Source organism: Haemaphysalis longicornis, unplaced genomic scaffold (assembly GCF_048455015.1).
Source record: "Haemaphysalis longicornis isolate Haplotype H1 unplaced genomic scaffold, Haemaphysalis longicornis Haplotype H1 scaffold_6, whole genome shotgun sequence".
NCBI classification, from domain to species: Eukaryota; Metazoa; Arthropoda; class Arachnida; order Ixodida; family Ixodidae; genus Haemaphysalis; species Haemaphysalis longicornis.
In genome coordinates, this window is record NW_027526407.1 from 146,442,496 (window position 1) to 146,449,128 (window position 6,633).

Sequence of the window (6,633 nt, forward strand, 5' to 3'; positions counted from 1 at the left end):
TTATTCCACAACTCAATCGCTCATATACAGGATAGCCCAACAAACTCAACTTTTTGCTGGGTATGGCAACCTTATCTTTCTATTTACATTGCTTTATGTGTCTATGTTCAAGCCAGAATTTGTTTCGACGCATTTTGTTCACTTCGCGCCGTGTATGAACTGCGTTACGAAAACACCAAGGCACAACCGAAACCGAAACCCGGCCTCAGTACTCCACTGCTCCATCCAGCAACATCGCCACGCCATCACGCCGCCGCATTCCTTTCTTCCTGGCCGCCGAGACGGTGGAGTTGTACGCGCTTGTCGAGTGGCTTTGTTGTGGTTGTTTTGAAGACAGCGGATTATTGTTTCGACGAAGATATGTCGCCTGTGATTTAAGGTAAGTGACTAGTCAACTTTTTGCACTTTACTTGTGTATTTAACAGGGCAGGGCTCTTCCGTTCCGTGTTAGACGTTTGCGTCGTCGGTTAGCCCTAATGTTTTTTGACAGCGACTGATTTTGAGGGTTACGTAGATCTGCCTTTCGACCGCGGATATTGCGTGAGGGACTAGAAACAGTAGGGCTGTTCGATTTACAGTCCCGGACTCACCGCCGATTTCCTGAAAGCAGTCAGGCATTCGATTTTCTTGTGTATCCTTATGGCTTCGGGGAATCATCGGACTCCGGCGGAATATCCGCGGTGAATTCGAGTCTGTAAATCGAAGAGCCCTATTGTTTGTGCCGTTTGTAGGCTTTTTGTTGAGCGAAGTAGGACCATACTGCTACGTTGGCTAAACGGTTTGGTGCTCGCAACAACCGATCGCCAATACGCGCGGTCGACCGCTCCAGGTTGAGTCCGCAAGTTTTTTTTTTTTTTTTTGGTGGGTAGTTCTTTTTAAGGAATTGCAAATTGTTCTTCGCATCATTTTTCGTACCTGGACTGGAGTGGTACGCTTTAGGTAACTTTTAGCCGAGGCACATAGCAGTCTACACTACACTGCAGGGATTGTCATTTTTCAAAGCGGTCACTCAGAAAAGTGCACTGGTACAAACAAGGCTCTCTGCGTTCAGATTGAGGGTACGATGGCTGAAATTGGCGTCACACTCGCAAGCCCCGCATGTGCAGTGAATGTTTGAGTGTTCCAATCGTTCGATAATCGCATATATGTTTGTGCATGTGCATCAGTAGCACCAAAAACGTTCATTCAACCCGAATTTGCTACCACGTCGAAACTACATGCGTATCGTGCGTCTGGTGCAGAGGTATAAGCAATGCTGGCCGCACGTGGGGAGCGTTTAAGCACTGCAACATTCACTACCGTCTCCGAATAATTCGCGGCCACGCGTGTTGCTCAGTTAAATTTTGTATTGGGCTCTCATTCTGTGGATGAGTGCACCCCGCACAAGAGCAAATGCTTCAAAAAAAAAAAAAAAAGTGGGTCTCCTCTGGACTGGTTAAGGCCGAAGGTCTCTTTCTAGTAGCTTGTGTACATAATTGCACAGCAAATAATACACTCTGTTAAAAACGCGACTTGATGTAAATAAATATAGTTCTAGAAAATATGCCGCTAGAGAATAGATGGGAGAACAGCCTTTTCTAGATGGTTAGATCACACTGAAAGTTTTTTCTTAATTTTTCAGAAGAGGATAACCTCTTTCTCATCGCAATAATTTTTTAAGCACTGGCTATTGTCATTATTGGCAGTAATGCATTATTGTCATGTTTCAAATTTTGCGGCCTATACCAATGTGTATCATTTTTGAAAATCGTTTCAATGGGTTTGATGTCAATGTGAGCACAACCTTAAATCTGGTTCCCTATGCTTCCCTAAGACATCGCGGCCATTATTAAGGACTAATTAGATTCATGTTTTGAAGGAAAAAAATTGTTGCCATGATATTGACGGTACCAGCTGAAAACATGCACCGACGCATCATGTGGGCTTCAAGCACTGCATGGGAAGAAGAATTGAACCTGGTTTAAGCTGCAATCACCTAGAAGAGACTTTAGAAACAAAAAAAATTGCTTCACTTGTTTTGTTGTTCAGCAGTTCATCACAGCCTTTCCAGCCTCCTTTGGCAGAATTGTTAGGCTGTGTATAGCGTTCCATCTAGACGGAACGGCAACTGTCACTAAAGTTCCGTCCGGAGGAGACACAACTCGCGTTGAGAGCAGTCTTTCTTGATTTTTACCCATCCAGCAAAACAGCTACCGCTCACTGACTAGCCAGAATCACTGATAATTATTAATCATTATTAATAATGACAGATGATCGGACTAACTCTAGCTCAATCTGGACAGATCTCCAAGTCGCCACCCGACGCCCGCTTCACAATATTTCAGCGATTGCAGTCGGTCTTGATTTTTACCTAACCGGCCAAACCGCTTCCGCTCACTGACTAGCCAGAGTCACTGTTAATTATTAATCACTGGTAATAATTAGAGGAGATTGGGTGTAACTGGCGATGGCTACGTCGGCCTTGGCTCCAGTGAGCGGGTGCGGCTCGGCCGCTTGAGTAAAAAACCAAGACCTACTGCTCTCATCGCGTGAATTGTAAAGCGGGCGGGAAGTTTTGCTGTTACAAAACGCTAACCACGGCCACACACACACACACAAAAAAAATGGTGCGAGAATCGAACCAGGGCCTACAACGTTCGTAGTCAGCCGCGGAACCACTACACCAAATCCCAGAATGAGAAATGGCGGCTAATTGGCTGGTTTTGATTTGGCGTTCAGTCTGGACGGAACTTTAGCAGTTTTTAGCATTCCGGCTGGACGGAACGCTAGGCACTCCCTAATTGTTGGCAACGTTATCATCATTTAGGTCTGCGCTTTGTCACAGAATCGTGGAAGCAATTTGCCTTATAGCAATGAGAGAGCTCATCTCGGCACCTTTTTACGCATACATGAACTGGTCATAATGAACGGCATCTACTTCCAAAGAGAGAATTGAGTTAGAAGCTTGATCGTTGACATTGTCACTATGCTGTGATAGTCACTTCGGCCATCCTTACATCCAGGTAATGTGGTATTTTAACGTTCTCATATTTTCGCTTGGAGTGTGAAGAACACCTTGCTCGACACCTTAATATCGCATTTAGAACTTTGAAGGATTAAGGCTAACGCAACTTGCTTGTTGTTTGCCACTCACTTCTATTTTGCAGGCTACTGACTGTTACACCTTGCAGTGGAGATCAGCCGGCATGCCCTACTTGGTGGATGGACCTATCTGGATGGACCTCTCATCAGATGTCACTGGCTGTTTTTCGGGTTGGTTACAATAGGTGAGCACCTAGTTCTATACAATTGTAGTGCAATGCTATGACGTGCACTGTGAAATTCAGTTACCAGAACTTGCCTAATTTGACCGAGAGTGCAGTGCTTTGGTCTTCCAATAGCACTGTATATATATGCTGGTCGGCATCTTCATTTCAGCAATTCATTGCTCTCCGAGTTTGGAATCAGTGAATTTGGATGTATTGTATTTAACGTCTTTATGTATTGTTTAACATGAACCTTTGCTGCCATTGTACATTGGACTGCTGAAACACAAGCACGAAGTTGGGAGTTCTTAGTAAAAAAGAGAACTAGGATGCACATGATGCAACATTTAGAAGTGACACAGCTGCTTGATATCCCCCTTTTCGTGCAGCCCACCAAATGCTCCTCTCCGCCTGTGAGAACGATAGCTCTCTTTTCCTCCGCCGCGTCGCCTGTGGTGCACGCTATCGGTGATGCGGTGGCGTCAATTCGGAAAGTGGCCACACAATCAGCCATCCGCGCTACAGTTCTTGGTTGGGCTGTTGTGTTATTGCGCTTCATGCTTCACTTGAGACACCTTGCTGAACAGGCTGCAATCACATATTTACGTGGAGTAGATGCATGGTCCTTAACATGGGATTGCACTATTCAGCTTGTTTTACTGGAATTTTCGATTCTGTAGCGTATTCGTGACCTTTGGGCTTTTTCTGAAGGAACTTGGGGCTGCTGATGACGACAGGCGAAAATATCAAGGTGGCGTGGGACAGCTTAATTTTTTCCAGGTTCGGCTCAATGTGTGATCAGCTTAGGAGCCAAACTGGGTTCACAAGTGACAACTTTTATTGGATCTTAAAGAGGGCCTTGAGAACAAAACAGTCCCTAACTTTCTGCATTCCATCAAACATCCCCCTCTCTCTCTCTAGAAAATTTGTTCTAAGGTTCTTAATGAGGTGGTTTGGTCAAATAAAAGGAACGATGGGTCATTTTGCCGCGCTGGATGTAGCAAAACATGCTGATGTTGTAGTGTGTTGTCAACCGACATGCCTAGGAACATGGCGCTGTTTGTCTGGTGGCTGTCTGTGACAATACGGATAATGAAGAACCCTACCTCTTACACAGTTGAGCACACTAAAATTCAGGTTACGGAGCCGGTCATGCTTCCTGTTCCCGGTAAAAAAATACCCTAAGGGGATAACGTCAGCCGTGGAAAGCCCCCGCAGGACAAACCAAAGGAGCCTGCAGGCTAATTCAGTGGCACCACCAGTTCAAGGTTCACAGCTTATATCAAGGCCGAAAATATGTCGACTTGGCAGCCATAAATTACTTTTTCCTGTATTGACATTTCGTCAGTAATCAGGCTGCAGTATGGTTCTTTTAGTGACCGCAAGCTTTGTCCCTCCACTTGAAGCCGTTCCTTTATTAGGTTTATTACTCGAGTCTCTTGCAGAAGGTCCGACAAGATTTTTAGTGTGCTTTGACACGGCAGCTTCAGCAGTTTTTTGCCCCTCACATGCTCGTATCCTTCACAAGAAGTCGCCTTCCACAACACTTTGCCGCAACGTGGGTTCCTGTCTAGTTAGCGCGCCTTATCACTATTGATAATCTGTTCCATGGCAAATTTGGCACACCCGTTCTCCTTCTTGTGCGGCTTCCGAAAGGGTCTTTAGTGCTTGCACAGCTCGGTTGTCCTCATAGTATTGAACTTTCTCTAAATTCATCACAAGTTTGCTGATGTTTTTGCAAGCGTTTGTTTAGTCTGCACTTTCATCTCAAGACTGTGTGCGTTTCTTTTCGTCGCTTCAATGCATCCAACCAGGTTAATGTCATTTGGCCTTCTTCACTTTTCAATTTAACGTGTTCCTAACCTTCAACACACTCGCCTGAAGCTACATTTTTTTGCGCCTGGTATTCGCTGGCTGCGCTTTGAGCATAGAATTCTTCTAGACGAGGGTGTTTTGCTTCTTTCCCACCTGCTGCTAACGCATGTTCTCTTGAAATTCTCGGTTGCATGCATGCACGCTTGCATCTTACTAAAATCCTTTCCCGGGAAAGGCATTGCCACCATGCGATGCCTTTTAGAGCAGTGCCGGTCAAGAGCACCTTTCCATGACCTGAAGGGAGTCCTGGCAGGATGGTTTCCACTTAATTTGTTGAAAATGTTCTTTTTCTGCAGGCTTTCTGTTTTTATGGCAAAGAGGAAGGGCAGAAGCAAGGGACCACATCGGAGTGACCATCTCGATGTTTAAGGAGGTATGTGAAATGTGAATATACATTTGTTTTGAGTTGATCTGGATTGTATAAGCTTTAGTGTGTAACTCAGTTTTTTTTTCTTTTCAGCTGCCCACCTGTTCGAAGATAGTCACCGTATTTGATATTTAATGATAATATATTCAACGTTAAAACCAAGTTTGTTTTGTGTAATATTTTTAAGCACCCCAGCACACACATCTAAGCTCTCATAAAATGGTTAAGTTTTCAGATCACTGTAGCAGGATAGCAGAAAAATGATCACGACATGACTGGACAGAGCAAAACGCATATGCAAGCTTACTTATTTGTTGCAAATCTTATTTTATAAATTTATTCGCAAAAAATGAAACCAGTTTTTAATTAGCATTGCATAGCATCTTTCCTTTTCATGTCGTCATCATTTTTTGCAATTTCGCATATCTGCCGTCATACTGTCACCCGAGCTGCCAGCATCGACGCTACCATTGCCATCAGCTACCGACGCATGCCGTCATCCATCACCCTGCCAGCATGCAGTCATCTGCCATCATCCATCACCCTGCCAGCATGCAGTCATCTGCCATCATGCCATCATTAATTCCATTACCATAATCCACCATGCTGATTTTTGATGGATTCCATCAACTCCACATTTTCAATAGGGTGGTGAACTCTTAATTGAAATAAATGACAAGGAACAGTCTGCAAAGCTTCTAGCTCAGACTAGACTGGCTGATCTTGACATCCGGGTCACACCGCATCGGAGCCTCAACAGCTCGCAGGGTGTGATATCCGAGACAGACCTCCTGAACGAAACCGATGCGGATCTCCTTGCCGGCTTGAAGGATCAGGGCGTCACTGCCGTGAGACGCATCACTATCCGTAGAGACGACAAGGAGATTCCCACCAAGCACATTATCTTGACCTTTGACCGCGCAGTTCTCCCACAACATATATATGCAGGTTTTATCCGGTGCTCAATACGTCCGTACATCCCGAACCCGCGGCGCTGTTTTAAGTGCCAGCGGTTCGGGCACGGTACGAACTCTTGCCGTGGCCGAACGACGTGTGCGAAATGCGCGGCGCACGATCATCCTAGTGACAACTGCCAATCCGATACCCTCACTTGTGTAAACTGCGGGGGACCGCATGCAGCGTACT

General features: G+C 45.3%; 1 long non-coding RNA gene across 1 annotated transcript; it reads left to right on the top strand.

Annotated features, from left to right (window-relative positions):
• The first annotated feature begins 204 nt into the window (after window positions 1-204).
• LOC144141181 (uncharacterized) lies at window positions 205-6,137 on the top strand. Its single transcript, XR_013316462.1, has 4 exons — window positions 205-379; window positions 3,147-3,266; window positions 5,417-5,493; window positions 5,581-6,137. It is a non-coding gene; the product is annotated as an uncharacterized LOC144141181 (long non-coding RNA).
• Window positions 6,138-6,633: the final 496 nt, after the last annotated feature.